This window comes from Canis lupus, chromosome 15 (assembly GCF_003254725.2).
Source record: "Canis lupus dingo isolate Sandy chromosome 15, ASM325472v2, whole genome shotgun sequence".
NCBI classification, from domain to species: Eukaryota; Metazoa; Chordata; class Mammalia; order Carnivora; family Canidae; genus Canis; species Canis lupus.
In genome coordinates, this window is record NC_064257.1 from 19,562,580 (window position 1) to 19,580,351 (window position 17,772).

General features: G+C 44.4%; 1 long non-coding RNA gene and 1 pseudogene across 1 annotated transcript in view; both read right to left on the minus strand.

Annotated features, from left to right (window-relative positions):
* Positions 1–1,111: 1,111 nt before the first annotated feature.
* Positions 1,112–1,264, minus strand: LOC112654919 (U1 spliceosomal RNA; annotated as a pseudogene).
* Positions 1,265–10,224: 8,960 nt separating this feature from the next.
* LOC112654363 (uncharacterized) overlaps positions 10,225–17,772 on the minus strand; it is a 70,246-nt gene continuing 62,698 nt past the window's right edge. The window contains exon 4 of the long non-coding RNA XR_007402233.1: positions 10,225–11,002. This is a non-coding gene — a long non-coding RNA (uncharacterized LOC112654363). The remainder of the gene's footprint in view (positions 11,003–17,772) is intronic.

The following is a 17,772-nucleotide window of genomic DNA, read 5'->3' on the forward strand; positions in this document are numbered from 1 at the left end:
AAATACACTTGCTTATATTTTGCCAAGTGCTATACTTTTATTTTGGTAGGAACTACTTGTTAGCCAAATGATTTCTTGGATTTTTTAGATGGTGAAGAAATTTTCAGTCCAATTGATATGATCATTTTCAGGAATTTGTTTCTAAAGGCATCTAGTTTTCTTGTGACTATTTTGGGAAATTTCCAGATTTTACAGTCATGTGTTTGCATGGAAATTTTGTCCAAATTTGTTATAATGGAGCATAATTTTACTTTGTAGCTATTACTTGATTTAGGGAATCGTGTGTATATTTTGATGCTACTAATCTCTAAAGCTCTTATTAAGCAATAAATTTGGATCATCAGGCAAAAATGATCTCTTTAACTTAGGCATCATTTAGGTAGGTCATCATTTAGGAAACTACTCAAGAGACTTTCTCCTCTTCTAATACATATGCTTAAATTTTTTCCTCATTGTTAGTCCTGGTGAGAATGTTCAGAGCTATTAAATATGACTATTCAAAGAAAGCCATAGAATATTGATTACTGCTCTGCTCATGGAGATAAAGCAGTGTACTAACTGCAGTGGTTCTAACCTTTCATAATATAATACATTCCTGAAATTCACAATTATACAGGGCAAAAAGGACTGAGCATATGAATAAGGAAGCCAGAAGTAATTATAGGTACTTATTAGACAGAATTGGACAAGCTGATCATTGCAAATGCAGAGCAGAAATCACCTGTGCCATTAAACAGATCAGCTGATTATTATGGTGTGTTCCACAAGGGTTCAATTCTCTGTCCTTGCTACATATAGGTAACTAGATTACTGGTTTCTCTTTATCTGCTTCAGAGAAAGTATTTTTTAAAAATATTTTATTTATTCATAAGAGTCAAAGAGAGAGGCAGAGACACAGGCAGAGGGAGAAGCAGGCTCCATGCAGGGAGCCCCATGTGGGACTTGATCCTGGGACTCCGGGGTCATGCCCTGAGCCAAAGGCAGATGCTCAACCGCTGGGACATCCAGGCGCCCCTTCAGAAAAAGTATTGATTTCTTTTTCTTTTCTTATTCTTTCTTTCCTCCTCCCCCCCACCTTTTGTGTGTGTGTGTGTGTGTGTGGTGGCACAGGGAGGGGAGAGCACTAATGCAGTCCCTGACTACCATAAATCACAAATTATGCAGTCAAGTTTCGCACATTTGGGGAAATCTCAAGCATCAGTACATCTGGAGTGCAATGGATAAGCTTAGCCTTGGGAAAACCACTCCTCTGCCAGGTAAGTATCCCCTCTCTTTTTTCTTTCAGGTGAGATAATCCCAACTGAATCAACAGAAAGACTATGCATCTAATAAGAGGTTTCACAAGAATTCCAGATACTAGATCCATTTACAAAAATTGGTAGTGTTCCTCTGTATCGTCATTAGCTGACTAAAAATGTGACATTCTAGGATGTAGTCAAAACTACAAGCTATGAATTTAACTGAATAAACAACGTATATGATCTCAGTAGAGAAAAAGTTTTAATTTATTAAGGGCATTATGGCCTTAAATAAATAGAGTGCTATACCATGGTAACGGAATGGACAGCAACAAGGTAAAAGGTGTTTTCCAAAATTAATCTGTAAATTCAGTTCAATCCTAATGAAAATTCTAGTAGGACTTTATTTTTGTTTCTAGTAGGACTTTAAAAAACTGAATTCAACATACTTATTTTCCTAAGTATAAGAAAACTAAATATGTTATGAGTAATTACAGCGATTTTGAAAAAGGGTCTGGGGAGAGGTCACTGCAGGTATCAGATAACTGGTAGATAGAATTGATAACTGGATAACTGAAGAAAGAATTGATAAAACATTTAACAGATGATATTAGAAAAGTGTCATTTTATAGAGAAAATGCTAGATTCTTAGCTCATAGCAGTGTTTCTCAATCCTTTTTTCATTCTTTTCTACGTAAGAAACTTTTTTAGATTCCCCCCCAATTTTCTACCTTTTCCAATGAAATTTTAATACCACAAATATTTTATATATCTATTGCTGTTTATGTCTCTTGGGAAGGTGAAATTTAATTGGATTAATGTCCTAAATGGACAATGTAAATCTGAAAAGTTAATAGTAAAAGGAAAAAAGAGAAACACAGATTATTTTTCTGGCTTTGGGATGTGGGAGATCTTCTTAAACCAACTTCCGAAAGCACAAACTCTAGGATAAAAAAGAAATGGATGGAAAAGATTTAGAATTAAAGACTTTGCTTGATTGAAAGATATAATAGGTAAAGTACATGTACAGATCACAGATTGGAAAAGGATATTTTATTTATTTATTCATGAGAGACACACACACACATACACACACACACACAGAAAGAGAGAGGCAAAGACACAGGCAGAGGGAGAAGCAGGCTCCACGTAGGGAGCCCGACCTGGGACTTGATCCCGGGTCTCCAGGATCATGCCCTGGGCTGAAGGCAGGGCTAAACCACTGAGCCACCCAGGCTGCCCAAAACCAATTATTTTAATATAAAATATGCAAAATACAATAGAAGACAAGCATGGAGAATTGACCAGATATGAGCTCTTAGAAGATGCTCTCACTAAACACCAAAGATGAACCAAGTCTCTCAAAAGAATAAACATATAAAAAGCTACAGAAATTAAATGTTAAAACAATTTTTCAACCATACTCCATAGCTAATAACTGTGATCTAATGCCTTCAGTGGAGTGCTAAAATTATCAGTAGTCCTGGCAGTGTTCTCAGGGACATCTTCACCGGGTCAGCAGCACCCCCAAAAGCAAGCAGCACATTCCAGTTTTGTTACTCCCAGTGCCAAAGCCCTTCAGAAGCCAGGCCTGAGCAGCATGGATCACCATCTGTCCTTTGAAAGAAAAACAGTTAAGAGTCTGTTTGCTTGGTTATTCCCTGCAAAGTAAAACCACACTTAGGAAAAGAATCAACCGGCCTCCTGGTTTCACTGACACTTGCTCCCACCTGCTAATAGAAGGTCTCAGTGTTCTGTACAGGATCTTCTCAAACCAAGGTTTTTATGAAGGTCCCCAGGGTGTCTCTCCAAAAAATGCTGGTCAGTTAACCTGAGGAAACAGCCATTTTTTCCCCTTGTCCTCTCACCTCCACTGAGCATGTTAACCTCCTTCTCTAGATGGAACCAGTCTGTGAAATTCTGCTCTCATGTCCACTGGCTATGGCTGCTGGGCAATACAGATTGCTCATACTCGATGCTTCTAATAGAGTGAAGCCCTGGAAATTGCTTCTCCTCTTAGAAGATGGCCAATAGGTTCTTCTGTCTCAACAAATTTTTGTAAACAAATAGTTTTTAGTTAGAGGTTTTCTCTACTGGCCATTCCCACACTGTATGTGGAACGTGAGTCTTTGGGGCCTGATCTGATGGCAAGGCTGGGTTGAGGACTCTCTGCAGAATTCTGAATTGCCCCTCCCCTCACACCTGTGAGGTCTAGGCCCTTTTCTCTGGGAAGGAGTCTCACCAGAGGGCTCCTCCTCTTGCAAATTCTTGAAGCTCCACCTCTGTTGCTCACCAGAAGGGCCCTGAAACATCTGAGTTCCACTTACATTCAAAGTGGGTCACCTTCCAACAGCAAGATCAGGAAGGAGGAGGCACAGATTAAATTATACTCCCTATTTCCTGACACTGACTGTGAGCCATAACTCTCCCTCAGCCTAGCTGTAAATAGCAAATTTCATTGGAAACCCTGGAGTCCATCTCTTTCCTGTTTGGGCACAGAACAGTCCTCTAGAAATATGCACAAAAGATTTAAATACTCAGTGCAATAAAGATCTAAGAAATGGCTCCTGATGTGTTTTCCCTTTGCCAAATGTCATTTTTCAAAAGAGAAGGATGTGAGGTGTGGACGGTGCCTGTTGGGCAGGAAAGAGGGAAATAGCCTCTCCTGTATTAGATAAGAAGAGAAAAAGAAGCAAAGTTTATACCATCGGAGAGGAGTCCAAGCACAGGAAGAGAAAACAAACTGTTCAATTAGGGGAGCCAGCTAAAGCCAAGAGGCAGGAAACCAACAGGATTTCAAAAACCTTTCTTTTTTTCATGCTAATGGACCCTTTGGGTGAGTGGTGCTGACCGAGGCAGCTCTCTGCAGAGATGATGACCTCCTGTCCTTTTTCTTTAAGTAATGTCTACACCCAACCTGAGGCTTGAACTCAGAACCCTGAGATCAAGAGTCACGTGCTCTACCCAGCTGAGCCAGCCAAGCCCCTATTGTCTTTAATTCTAGCCCCAGCCCTTGATATCCGGCTCGTGACAGTGGCTTGCCCTTTTATCCCGGATAATAATCTGAGTGAAGCAAGGCTGGAGTAAACCCACGTTGCTTTAACAACACGGGTTCATGACTTTTACCAGTGGCCTAACTCATGCGGGCATATAGAGATTGCTTCACTGCTTAGGTGATTCTAGAAGGGAGTTATTGGGAAAGCATGAGCTAACTCCCGGGGGTAGCCTATTAGCGTCGTGCCAGCGGCAACAGATGCCAGCAGTGAGTTGCAAACAGTGAGCGTGCCATCCGCCGTGAGCTTGCAGAGCCCAGCTTCTGTGGGCATTTAACCACTTACGTGCACTTCTGCTGCACATTTTTTCCAAGGAGATGCTGCATCGTTCATTTAGTTGATCAGGACGACAAGGACCCTTAGCTGGAAAGGAAAAACGATTGAATAGTTTGTCTTATTTTTAGGAGGGAGAAAAAACATTGTTTTAGTAAATTCAGCATTTGGAGCTGAATATGTAATTCCCGTGATGGCGATGAAGAACAGTAAAAGCAATCCCCCCTATCCTGAAGCCTGGCTCCCCGCACCCATCCCTCCCTGAGGAGTAGCCTGAGGAGTATAAATGACTACTGGATGCTTTATAAGATGGGGGAATCTGAATCCTTAAAAAAGGAGAAGAGATAATGGTCTCTGAATTTCATCAACAATCTATATTCCTCAAATAGAATTAAAATAGAATTAGAGCTGCTTATTATATAGAAAAATGTTTCCCGAATGGAAACTTTAGTATCTGAGTATTGATTTCAGTGATACCCAGGGCATTCTTTTGTAGACAAAGGTCCTGCCCAGGTTTGATTTCTGTCCTTTTACTAATTTAAGTGCATTGAATAACCCCCTTGAAGTATTGTTCGTTTTTTTTGGTGGTTGTGGTAGTTTTTTTTTTTTTTTTTTTTTTTTAAGTCAGTAGAACATTTCTTTTGGAGAATCAGTTTCTTTTATATACACTTTCCTTTTTTACCCACTGGTAAGCAGAGACTTACTAAGGATCCGTCATCAGAGGGAGCATGGCTTGTGCAGACACGTGGGGGTGAGCATCATAAAGAAGACTCCTCCTCCCTTGGACTCTTTTCTTTCCTGATGTTGACACCACTTCCTCCAACATTTTTTTCATCATAGTCTGAAAAGCAGTGAGTTTTGGCACACTAAACTGGTGAAAGTAAGTCATTTTTGAAGAATGTGCTCAGGAGACACAAGTGCAGTGCCTGCTTCACCTGCTGATGCCTTCTGCTTTCTTCACTCCACCCCCTGCAGGCAAGCAAACCCAGATGTTCACCGTCTGTGCTTGTCTAGCATTGCTTTAGTGACTAGGTGGCTGGTATAATTCACTCTGATTCAGGTTTTGCTTTGTTTTGATAACAATTTTTCCCTAAGTATTTTGAACTATTTTGAATTGCTGGGGGGAAGGGGAATGAGTGCTCAAAAAGATTAATATTTAATGGTGCATGCTGTGGATAAAATTATATCCGGATTAACAAAGCATTTGAATTTGTGTTCAACTAAGAACAAATTTCTGGTATTTCTTTGACTGCCTGTGGGTCTTGAGCAGTCATATTTGAAATCCACTTCTTTCATGCTTCTCTTTACTTTCGTTAGCTTACCTAAGCAAACTGGAAATTTACTCTTACTGTTCTTATTATGTTCATTTCCAGAGTTTTTAAAAAATTCTCTCCAAAGAGCTTGAAATCCAGTCATTTGCACCATCCCTAGGCCTTTGTTGGCCCTGGGAAACTTTTTTGTTTAAACTAAATCCCTTACATTTATTTTTTTGTTCTGTTTTATAATCTTATTCCTGACTATCAAAATAATGTGCTTTTGGGACACCTGGGGGGCTCAGTGGTTTAGCGTCTGCCTTCAGCCCAAGGTATGACCCTGGGATCCCGGGATCGAGTCCCATGTCGGGCTCCCTGCATGGAGCCTGCTTCTCCCTCTGCCTGTGTCTCTGCCCCCCACCCCCCTGTGTGTCTCTCATGAAAAAATAAAATCTTAAAAAATTTTTTTTTGTTGTAAGGGAGCCACTTTTGAAGACTGTGCTCCAACAGAACACATGTTACCACTACATTTGGTCTGGTAGATAGGTGAGAGAAGTGTATAGCGATTTATTCAATAAAAGAGCATGAGCATGGTTTCAAGTGTCTCTGCACTATAGTGGCTGGAGAAACAGATCATTTCTAGTTGCAGTAATTCAGAGAGGCTTTTGCTGATAGACAGGAGAGAGAAAGAAAGAAAAAGAAAGAAAAAGAAAGAAAGAAAGAAAGAAAGAAAGAAGAAGGAAGGAAGGAAGGAAGGAAGGAAGGAAGGAAGGAAGAAAGAGAAAAGAAAGAAGAAAAGGAAGGAAGAAAAAGAAAGGAAGGAAGAAAAAAAGAAATTCAAACCAACTTCTAGAAACTACTGGCTCATATTTAGAATCTTTACCAAATTGGAAACTCTAAATGTCTCATTAAGAAACAAAACTAACAATTTTTAGGGATCCCTGGGTGGCGCAGCAGTTTGGCGCCTGCCTTTGGCCCAGGGCGCGATCCTGGAGACCCGGGATCGAATCCCACATTGGGCTCCTGGTGCACGGAGCCTGCTTCTCCCTCTGCCTGTGTCTCTGCACCCCCCCCCCCCTCTGTGTGACTATCATAAATAAATAAAAATTAAAAAAAAAACTAACAATTTTTAGCATTCAGGGACAGCTTCTTATGACAGCCCAAGCCAACTGCAGGGCACAAGATCACAAGTCAAGCTTGTGGGGTGGCCCTTTTAAAAACCAAGGCCTCTGAAGCTGACAGATGAAAGTCTTATTTTTATAGGGTCTGCAAGATCCAGGTGGTACAAAATTTTGCGTGTCACACTTACAACTGAAATTCAACCATTACTGATTTCCTTGAACCAAATGTGCCTAAGAGCACTTAGTTGTGACTTCCAGACTCCTAGGCTACCTATCTCTCTGGTAGTGGGAGGGGCGAGACCCGGACAAGCACACTGGCTCCCCGCCCTGCAGTGAACCCCCGCGGGCGTGCTTGAGGGGAGAGGAAGGAGGGGGGGCAAAATGGCCCTGGAACCTAAGAACCAAAATGTGTGCTCGACACAGTGAAGTCTGTCCCAGAACTGGAAGTGCCCGTGAGAAGCAATTCTTTGGTACTGAGTAAGGGAAAGGTTAAGGTGTAGACAGAGATAGGGGGCCCCTGGGAGGCTCTGAGACTGTTCCTGGCAGGGAGAAGTGCTAAGCAAGCGTGAGAGAGAGAAGGAATCGACCAGACCACCTGGCCCCAGATGTTAAGGAGTAGTTTTCTCTGGTGGCTACAGCGTGATCCAGAACATGACCAACCCTCAGAGAGGTAAGTCCTTAAGGATGTCACCAATAGTCCTTGCTCAAAGCAAGACGGCACAAGAATCTCTGGGCCACAGGCTTCCTGGTCAACTTTTCAAAAAAGACTGGCCCTAAAAGCCCTCAGTGGCCACCCCTCGGGGACCCCCTCACTCTGGAGAGCTTTTTCATCCTTTTTGTTCTCACCCTCACTTAATGAACTTTCACTTCACTTAACCCTTTTGTCTCCATGAGACTCATTCTTTGACTTCATGAGCCAAGAACCCTGCAATCCTTGAACTGCACCCCAGTGTTTTCGGAACAAGCCTTCGCCAAGCCTGTGCTAGAAGAGGGCTCCTCTCTTCGAGGCTCTGCAGTGCCTGGGAGCTGGGATCCGCGTGGCCACAAACCACACAGGAATACTCTGGTTGTGATACTCCGGTTTTCACAGCACAGTATACAGGTTAGGAATACGGTCTCTGGAGCCAGACGTTCTGAGTTCAATTCCAGTTCCTTTGTTAGAATTTAGAGCCAGGAAATCCAGATTACAATCCTGGTTTAGCTATTTATTATACCCAGTGACCTTACTTGGGCAAGTTCCTTAACTTCTGCGCGGTCTGCCTCTGTACGTTCCTCATACAATGGGGATGACAAGCGACCACCTCGTTGGCTTCTTTGTAAGAATTACATGAGTTACTATATGTAAGGTGCTAAGAAGATGCCAGACATGAAGTAGGTGGTAGATAAATGTTTGGCCTTTCCTTTCCACCAGCTTAACTTGAACACTTTGTGTAGCAGACAGAAACCATGTACGGTTAGCTGACGCAGAGATGAAAAAGGTGATGGGGTTTATTATAAGAATATAGGGATGGGGCAGCCCTGGTGGCGCAGCGGTTTGGCGCCACCTGCAGCCTGGGGTGTGATCCTGGGGACCTGGGATCGAGTTCTGCATCAGGCTCCCTGCATGGAGCCTGCTTCTCCCTCTGCCTGTGTCTCTGCCTCTCTCTCGGTGTCTCTCATGAATAAATAAATAAAATCTTAAAAAAAAATAGATTACATTCCCTGACAGTATATGTATCTTATTATCTGTAGCTTTATTTTTCATTGCAAAAACACAATTTTTATCTTTTCGATAATGATATCTTCTAATCTCTCAAATTCCAGACATCAGAAAAGTCTGTATGGTGAGATTTTTTAGATTCTGTTCTGATGCTTGTGGGGTGGGAGGAGGTGGAGGATGGTCCCAACATGGTATCACATGGTACATATAGCCCAGCATAGCCCTATCCCTCTTGCGCTTGGTATGTGAGCAGAAGCTGAACCTCCCCAATATCCTGGGAAAATTTCTTCTTTTTTTTTTTTTGTCCTCCTGCATATTTGGTGAGAACATTTCTACAGAGAATAAGTCATCAGTATCCTAGAATTTGTGAACTCAAGGTCATCAACTTTTTCCTGCTGTCTTATGCTACTCGTAGGTACAAATCACCTTGTCAATACAATCTCTTAAGGGAGTGGGGATGAGCATCCCTTGGTGGACTCTTATCCAAACAAACTTCCTTTATACACAGATGGGGAAAAGGAGGGCTTGTTGGACCAAGTCCAGGCTAGTGGAAAACCTTGTACAACTGGGGGATCTTCTTTAAGAAAAAGAATACACAAATATGAAGGAAATATCAGGTATACAAGCAAATATCTACTTTTAATGAGAAAAAAATCACAGCACATTATAAATTTTGAAAAGCTAGTAAATACCACAAATACCACAAAATCCAAAAAATATAATACTCTTATTAACCATCTGCTTGACCTCTGTTATTCTTTCCTACTTTTTTTGGCCGCATACTTCTTAATCACCTCTCTAAACGATAATTTTTTAATTTTTTATTTTAAGATTTATTTATTTCAGAGAGAGAGCATGTGAGTATGAGCAGGGAGAGGGGCAGAGGTAGAAAGAGATGCAGACTCCTCGCTCAGCAGGGAGCCCAACGCAGGGCTCAATCCCAGGACCCTGAGATCATGCCCTGAGCTGAGGGCAGACACTCAACTGACTGAACCACCCAAGCTCTGCATATTATAATATTTTAAAATTAGAGAGAATTGAAAGGTAATTTTATCTTTCCTCCAACATTGTTGACCAAAATTTGTTTTTCTTATAGTTTTAAAAAGTTTTTATTTTCAATTTCATAATTCTTCTGTGTAGGATTGTGTAAATTTTTAGGATTGTCAAATTTGAAAAACCCTCTATTAAAGTTTCTTTCATGGCATGAACTGCAAGCTTCTCAGGGCATTTAAGTTTTCTTGAAAAATGACCGATTTTATACTCTTTAAATTGATGACAACCATTAACTACTTTATCATCAATGTTTTCATTGCAGTTGGTGAAATGAGTTTTATGTTGTTTCCATAGATATCAACATTTCATGTTGTATCAGTCTGGGTCCAATCAGGAGAGAAAATCACATGGTAATTTAATAGGAAAACTTTAATAAAAAGACATAAAAATATAGAGTATAGAAATAGCAGATGATAGAGGCAGCTACTACCCTCAGGGCTGAGATAGAGCATGCCGAGCCCCCACACCCCCAATCAGGACTGAGATGCGTTGTCTAGCTGTGACTCTTTGAGTGGCGGAGAAGTGGCTGTGGTGCCCCCCCCCCCCCCCCACCAGTGGGACTCGGGGGCCATGGGCCTCTAGAGTGCTGGTGAGAGCTGATCCTGGGCCTCCTTAACAGAACTGCCCAAGGGGCTGGTTGGGGGGCTCCAGGCTCCAGTGCAGGGCAGGGGCTGGTACTGGAGGAGCTACGAGTACTGTAGGGCTGGATGCTGGAGAAACCACCCACTGCAGGATCTGGGGCTGCGGGGCTGTGGCCGGCTCATGTGCTGTGGGAACCAGCCTAAGCACAAGCCTAAGCACACCGAGTAAGGGAGCAAGCCTCTTCCTCCCGCAGGGTTCTCCGGACGCTCTCCTGAGCTACTGTCAGAACCTCAGTGCTAGCTAGGAAAGGAAAATGATTTTAAAGGCCTGCATCCATTTTTCAAAAAGAAAAAAAAGGGTGATTTGACACTGAGGGTCAGGACCTCAGTAACCATACCTATATCAGCTAAGTGGGAAATTTCAACCTTTCTCCACGTGATCAACTTCTCTCTTTTTTTATTTTATTTTATTTATTTATTTATGATAGTAACACAGAGAGAGAGAGAGAGAGAGGCAGAGACATAGGCAGAGGGAGAAGCAGGCTCCATGCACCGGGAGCCTGATGTGGGATTCAATGCCGGCTCTTCAGGATCGCACCCTGGGCCAAAGGCAGGCGCTAAACCGCTGCGCCACCCAGGGATCCCGTGATCAACTTCTCTTATCAAACAATCCAAGAGTCTTATTTTTTTTCTTCTTTTTCCTTTACAAAAGATGCTGCTTTTGTCATGCTCTGAAAAAAAAAAAAATCTTGTTACTATTTGCCTCTCAATGTCAGAATAATTTCCACTGGTTTCATTGCTCTTCTTTATCCCTTTTGTTTCATATTGCATTAAATTTTTATGACTTTTTATCAGCTCTGTAATAAACTTAAAGCTGACAAAAGAAGATAGCTTTATATTTTTCAAATTAAAAGCCTATCATATCTGGCTAGTTTTGCTGAAACTTTCCAAAATGACTTTCCAAATTGTAGTTAAAGTGGCCCCTTCACAACTCCACTTTCCTTAGCTGTATTCTCAAGGTGCCTATTGCCATTCCAATGCCATCTGACATTAGAGAAAGTCTGACAAATGGGAATTCTGAGTAGAAAGAAATAGTGGTTAAATATCTTATTTTTTCCCCAATTTTAGAAAAACATATAATCATATTAAAACATGTGATCATATAAAATTATATAGGAACATTTCAGCAGAACCTGACCACCAGTTCATTCTTTTCTCCATCTTACTAAACTCTCTGGTCTGCTCTGCATGCTTTTACAAACCAGACCGTATATACTATTAAAAGCCTGTGGTGAAACCAGGCAAGGAAGTGATCTGGATGGCTACCTACATGTCTAGGCCTGCTCCCCGCTGCTCCTTAGCTCCTGGCTTTCTAGATGCTTTGGATCCCTTCCATGCCATACCCTGGTCCCTGTGCTTTAACTAGCCCAGGGTTTAAAATTTTTTCAGAATTCAGAAGCAAGTAGGTATTGCAAATGAGCACAGCAGCTCTGTTAGTAAAGGGGGATTTATGAGGAAGAGGAAAGACATTTCCCATTGAAAAGAATACTGTTGCCATGCAGAAATATCCACCTAGAATAATTCTGACTTTTCAAGAGAAGGTAAAAATTTAAATGTTATGTGAAATCTCCCGAATATTAAAGATTGGCAGTTACTTTAAAAATACTTAAAATTTTGGGATCCCTGGGTGGCTCAGCGGTTTAGCACCTGCCTTCGGCCCAGAGTGTGATCCCGGGGCCCCAGGATCAAGTCCCACATCGGGCTCCCTACATGGAGCCTGCTTCTCCCTCTGCCTATGTCTCTGCCTCTCTCTCTGTCTCTTATGAATAAATAAAATCTTTTTAAAAAATCCTGTGGATCACAGTTTTCTTCTGGAGTAAATCTGATATGTGAAAGACTGACCACTCAACCAAAAGTAACCATCCTCTACCTTTCCAGTCCCATCTTCTAATTACATCATCTTGTTTCATTATAATAATAGCACTTATTTACTACCTGACATTTATTAATTATCTGACACACACACACACACACACACACACACACCCCATACAAAGAAAGCTCTGTAAGGACCCTATGTAAGTTGTTCACAACTGTACCCCTGGCACCAAGAAAGAGCACATGACATCTAATACACTCAGTATGTCTATTGAATGAAGGAATGAATGATTTGTGATTTAATACTTTTGAGCTGCCCATCTTTGTTTCTTTTCAATATGAATGTAAGGTTATTTCCCTCTAGTCCTAGAAACACTGGCAGCACTTTCCCCTCTTTGTTCAGGCCCCAAACTGACGGGAGGAGAAGCAAACATAATTGCCTTCATCTCCATTTCAAAAAGACACAAAGTTTTTAAAATAAAGTACTGTAGATCAAAATTTTAAAATTTACATTTAATTATATTTGAATCAAGAATGTCAGTGTGTTGATCAGAATCTAAGATTCAGATAAATATCTTTAGCCAAATATATAAAATATAACTGATAGAAAATACAATAAATATAAAAATCCAAAGTTGTTATAGTCTCATGGAAGTGATTTTTCTTTTTTGTTTGCTCTTAGTTTGTTCATGTCAGTGCTTTGAGTTACAGAGGATGAAGTTTCCAATATACTGAGGTTGGTGAAGCATCTAGCATCTCCTCTCCTAATCTGCTGTCTTACATGCATGCATTGGTTATAGAGCCATATAGCATATGTTATTAGAGCCATTTTTTAAATTTTTAAATTTTTTAAAAATTTTATTTATTTATTCATGAGAGAGAGAGAGAGGCAGAGACACAGGCAGAGGGAGAAGCAGGCTCCATGCAGGGAGCCCGACATGGGACTCGATCCCTGGTCTCCAGGATCACGCCCTGGGCCGAAGGCAGATGCTCAAATGCTGAGCCACCCAAGTGTCTCAGAGCCATTTTTTTTAAAGCAGAGTCAGGTCGACCAAAGAATTCATTTTGTCATCCTTTTTGGAAATGGAAGACAAAAGCTTTTTCTTATTACCACTGTTAGAATTTATCAAAAGAGTTTTAAGGCCAAAGATTTACATTTGCTTGTATTGGTCTGTTTGAAGCTGAAAACTCATCCACAATATTGTATCTTGTGTGAACAGAACAGATGGATGACAGTTGTTTTTTTTTTGTTTGTTTGTTTTTAAGATTTTACTTATTTATTCATGAGAGAGACACAGAGAGAGAGAGAGAGAGACAGAGACACAGGCAGAGGGAGAAGCAGGCTCCACGCAGAGAGCCTGATGTGGGACTCGATCCTGGGTCTCCAGGGTCATGCCCTGGGCTGCAGGTGGCGCTAAACCGCTGCGCCACCAGGGCTGCCGGATGGATGACCCTTGTAAGAAGGGACAGTATGGGGTGCCTGGGTGGCTCAGTCTGTTAAGCACCTGACTCTTGATTTGGGCTCAAGTCATGATCTCCAAGCTGGGCAAGGAGCCTGCCCCTCCCCCCACACTCTTAAAAAAAAGGAAGAACAATGCAAGTTTTGAGCAACTGTGGCTATTTCCCCAGCACTAATCAGAAGAGCGCATCATGTAGGTATGTCAGGCCTGCTTACTTTGATGTAATAACTCACCATTAGAAATAAGCAACTCACGCCCTTTGTTTTGATTCTCTGTTCAGTGAACTATCCTCTCTGGCTTCCCACACGAATTTGCTGCCCTAAAACACATCAGGTTCTCCACCCAACCTGCCCATCAGAATTACATGGGGAACTTTTAAAAAGTAACAGTACTGCAGCCTCTCCTGAGACCAATTGAACCAGAATTTCTGGGGCCTATCATAGAGCTCCGTCGGTGATTCTAAAATGTAGCCAAAGTAGAAAGCCGTTGGCCTACAGGAGACAATGCGCTGATTAGATTTACCTGCTCCAAATCCGCTAATGGAATCCTCACCATTGACTATAATTCCTTGTATGATCTGAGCTCTGTCCGCCTGTGAAGCCTGTCACCCACTGCATTCTCTTTGCTTCCCATTTTCCAGCCATACTGGCTGTATTATCTAATTCTACATAATGAGGGCAGCCCTGGTGGTGCAGCAGTTTGGCGCCGCATTCAGCCCAGGGTGTGATCCTGAACACCCGGGATCGAGTCCCACATCAGGCTCCCTGCATGGAGCCTGCTTCTCCCTTGGCCTGTATCTCTGACTCTCTGCCTCCCTCCCTCTCTCGCTCATGAATCAATAAATAAAATATTTTAAAAAATTCTACATAATGAGTCACCCTAAAACTTAGAGGTTAAAAATAATAGACATTTATTATCTGAGAGTTTTAGTAGGCCAGGAATCCAAGCAGCTTAGGTGGTGCCTGTGGTCCAAAGTCTCTTACGAGGCTGAGATCAAGGTGTAGGTTACAACAGCAGCTTCATCTGAAGGCTCAAGTGGGAAGGGGTTCACTTCCCAGCTCACTCACATGGACGGCTGTTCTTTACCAGCTGTTGGAGGGAAGGCCTCAATTCCTCCTTCCTGGCTGTTGTGGCCAGAGGCTTCCCTCAGTTCTCTGCCCCGAAGACCGTCCCATAGAGCAACTCATGGAAGCTAGCTTTGTCAGAGCCAGTGTGTTGGAGGTTCCCCAGGACAACCTCCATGTTCAGAGATGAGTCAGGAAGCACTCAGGGGACTGGTCACATAGTCGTACTCACACTAAGATTTACCAAAGCAATGTAGTGAGGACACACAGTCGAGTCATAAAAAATGGCACAGAGTTTGGAGGAATCCATCTGCAGGACCCCTTATACGCTCACCCTGCCATAAAGGCTTGCACAGATCACACGCCTCTCCCAGTGAAGAAAGTGCAGCAACGTGTGTGCAAGATTTCTGCCCAGGAAAGCCCATGAAAGACTGAGCACCTGAAGATTGTATCGAGGGCAGCTCATACAGGTACCCCCTGCCCAATGAATCCTGAAATTCCAGACTCCCCGCTGGAAAGCAGGTGCTCGGCATAAGCATATTGTTTGCACAATCAGTCGAGGCGTAGTGAGTGGCCCTTATCAGTTTGGGAAAGTCCTACAGCAGTGTGGGCAACTGTTCACCAGCCACATTCCCAGATGCCCGCCAAGAGCCAGTCTTACCAGTTGGCCTAAGGACAGCCGTCTTGGCAGGCCGTGGTAACTTTTTCTGCCCAGTGAAAAACTAAGACAGCAAAAAACACCCAAGGCCAAAGCCACCGCCTTTTTGGAACCTAATCCTGGCAGTGACATTCCATTACCTCTGCCAGATTTTATTCAGGAGAAGGTAGTTACTGCCCCAGGCCGCACCCCAGGGGAGGGAGTTTCCTAAGGGCGCCAACACCAGTAGCCAGATCGCTGACAGCCGTCTTTAGGCCGCCCACCCGACTGGCCTACTTCTTACTCCTCAAACCTCCCCAGGATTATTTCTGCCTCAGAGCCTCTAAATGTAATGTTTCCCCTTTCTGGTATTTTCATCCCTCACTTAATTCAGGTTTCAGTTTAAATGTCCTTCCTGGGGGACACCTTCCCTGATTATCCAATTTAAAATAGCACACACTCCTTCCTGACAAGCTTCATCTTTTTTATCCTGCTGTATAGATGCTTTATAACAGCTGCCATGATCTGCATTTATGTTCTTGTTGCCATCGTTTGTGCAAATTGCACGATAGTAATGGTCTTGTCTATTTTGTTCACTGTTGATACAAGGATGTAGCAATACCTAGCGTACTTCAAATTCGTTACATGAATAAATGAGCAGAATTCCGGACCACCCAAGTGTGGGGATAATAAATATATACATCGGGCTCTTAAGAGTTTGTTTAGTCTGAGTCTACCTGCAAGACAATAATCGGGTTTGGCCACGGCTCAGGGCTGCTCTCCCAGGTGTGTGGAGCCGAAGACCTCCTGGACCAGAGCGCCTCGCTGAGATGCTGCCGACCTGGAGCTCTGCCCAGGCCCCGCCACGTCCCTGTGACAGAACACCTCTGTGTCGCCCAGAAGCTCTCAGCCTACCTCCTTCACGATTGCGTCCTAAGGGTCCAGCTGTGCCAAGCTCTAGGCCAGAGAATAAAAGCTGCTTGTGGGCAATACAGTCTCGCCTTCCCGGAGCTTGGCCCGGGCAGAGTCCCCGGTAGCCCAGGGTTACCCAGGCCGGGACGGGAATGGAGCGGGGCTCCTAGGTGTGGAGCGGAGTCGCTGGAGCAGGCCGAGCAGGCTGTAGGAGCCGGGGCTTGGCGGCCTGGGGCGGCTGCAGGTGACTGCCACTAGCGGGACGTGGCGGAGCACAGGTGCGCCGCCTGGTCCACCGGGACCACCACCAGGCTGCCCCTGGGGGGCAGGTGCAGTCCCTGGGCTGCTGGACAGACCGCGCTGGTGGCCCCGGGCCCCCCAGGCCTGCACCCCCCCGCCCCCGCCGCAGCCCAGCGGCCGCATACCTGACACAGACAAGCCTCCTCCGCCCGGTGCACAGGTGACAGCCCTGGCCGCACCTGCGATGCTGAAGCCCTAGGCTGCACGTCACCCGGTCCCAAGGGCTCCAGCCACGGGCAGCGTTTGCCAAAAGCAGGGGTGAGGAACCGGCTCCGGCAGGTGTGAGCGGTGGGCCCGGGCCCTGGAGCGCTTGGCCTGGCCGCACGCCCACCTCGCGTGGCAGACCAGTGTGCCCTGTGTGAGCAGAGCCCCCACTGCTGATTCTGTTTTTTTTTTTTCTTTTTAGATTTTATTTATTTATTCATGACAGACCCAGAAAGAGAGAGGCAGAGACACAGGCAGAGGGAGAAGCAGGCTCCACGCAGGGAGCCCGACACGGGACTCGATCCCAGGACCCGGGGTCACGCCCTGCGCCCAAGGCAGGCGCCAAACCACTGAGCCATCCAGGCGCCCCCTTCTTCTTCTTCTTCTTTTTTTTTTTAAAGATCCATTGGTGATTCTACATATAATCATCTCTAAAGCTTCATGCTTGGGCAGCCCGGGGGGCTCAGTGGTTTAGCACCGTCTTCAGCCCAGGGCGTGACCCTGGGGTCCCGGGATCGAGTCCTGCGTCGGGCTCCCTGCGTGGAGCCTGCTTCTCCCTCTGCCTGGTCTCTGTCTCTCTCTCTCTGTTTCTCTCATGAATAAATAAATAAAGTCTTTAAAAAAATAATAATAAAGCTCCATACCTACTAGTAGTGAAAAGCCCCCTACCTGTGTCGTCCTCCCGTGCGTCACGGTGACCTTACTGCCAAACGAAGCCCGGCCCGGCCACCTCTGCAGCCGGTGTCCGGCGCTGACCGAGCCCCAGGAGCCGTGCGCACACACGTGCAGGCTCACCTGGCAGGAGACACGTGCAAACAGGTGCCGTGACGCAGAGGCCAGAAGGTCAGTGTGACCAGGAGGCGTGACGAGGCGGCACCCCGGCGGGTGGGCCACATTGTGACTGAGCCCACAGCTCAGCAGCGTCCCTCCTGCGGCCGAGTGTCCAGGCTGAGGCCACTGCCAAATGGTGACACAGAATGTCTGGCAGCTGCCGGTGGGGCCGGGCACTGCTTGCCCCCTGCCCCCCGGCCAGGCCCGAGACGAGT